Below are 1,239 nucleotides of genomic sequence, written 5' to 3' on the forward strand. Positions count from 1 at the left end.
ATGAAGCAACGACTGTTGAAACGAGAATCCCGGTCCTCATTAATGCATGCTTCGGGGAGCGTAAACGAGGCAAATGAGTTGTGCATAACTGGTCTGACTATCGAGGGTTAATTAATACCAACTATTTCTGTAAATGCTTGCTTATATGCACGAATGAAAGGCACCTTGGACTTCGTTATTAAAAGAACTGACTTAGACATGCAATAAAAAGGAAAGGTTAGCGAGGTGCGCAAAATGAGCGAAATTGATGCGAAGGTTCGGCATGACCCTGGCAAGCCCACGAGAGGAAGAAGGGAGAAAGGAGAACAAGAATAAAGAACGAATGGAATCATTCGTGTGATAACAAGTGAAGCAAAGTAAATAAGGATGCGAAGTGAGAAGTAAAGAGAATGGAATGAGTGAACGGAAATAAGGAAAAAAAAAAAGAGAGAGAAAAAGTGGCAACTGTGACGTAACGGGCATGAAATACTCCCTTAACTGGTGACCAAGTGAGAATATTTACGGTGCTTGATTTTTAAGCATTTGATTTTAACATTTGTTTTTGTTACCTTTTGTACAAGTTCAGTTGTAGTTTAGTATCTTAATATTTGAGATTCATTACAATATATTTGTAATAATTTATATTTCCTGTTGTAGAAAGAAATATTTAAATGTGTGTGTGTGTTTAAGCACATGGATGTTTATAAAGGTAGTTTATTTGTATATTCTGTAAAGTCGGCAACTCTCAAGCGTGGGAGCTGGGTTGAAACATGTGGTCTTGATGTTATAAATGACAACCTCTCTGATTTTATCCTAATAAACCATAAAATTGGTAAGAATACTGTTATAAATGCTTCATTGTCTTTGTGAAATAGTGTAAGGCTTATTCAGATGATAATTACTGTATTATTTTAGCACGAGATCTAATTAGGATATTTTTTTCCATGCAGTTGTACCTGTTTTTGTCTGACAAGGATTATCATCATCATCATTCTACATGTCTGTCAAGTGTAAGAATAAAAAATGAACTGAATAAAGAAGACAACGTGACAATTTATGGTTACTATCCACCAGACTTGACTACATGACACGGACCTCTGAAATGAGGGAGAGGCTCGGCACCTGTTTTGATCAAGCAGGTATGCTTCTAGTTGGAGTCCATCATCTACAATACTTATTATTGTTCTGACAACAAAGAAAGGGATAAGAGATCTACAGAGCTGAACATCATTAATATAAACTGATAATAATTACCCTCTC

This window comes from Penaeus monodon, chromosome 31, assembly GCF_015228065.2.
Source record: "Penaeus monodon isolate SGIC_2016 chromosome 31, NSTDA_Pmon_1, whole genome shotgun sequence".
NCBI lineage: Eukaryota > Metazoa > Arthropoda > Malacostraca > Decapoda > Penaeidae > Penaeus > Penaeus monodon.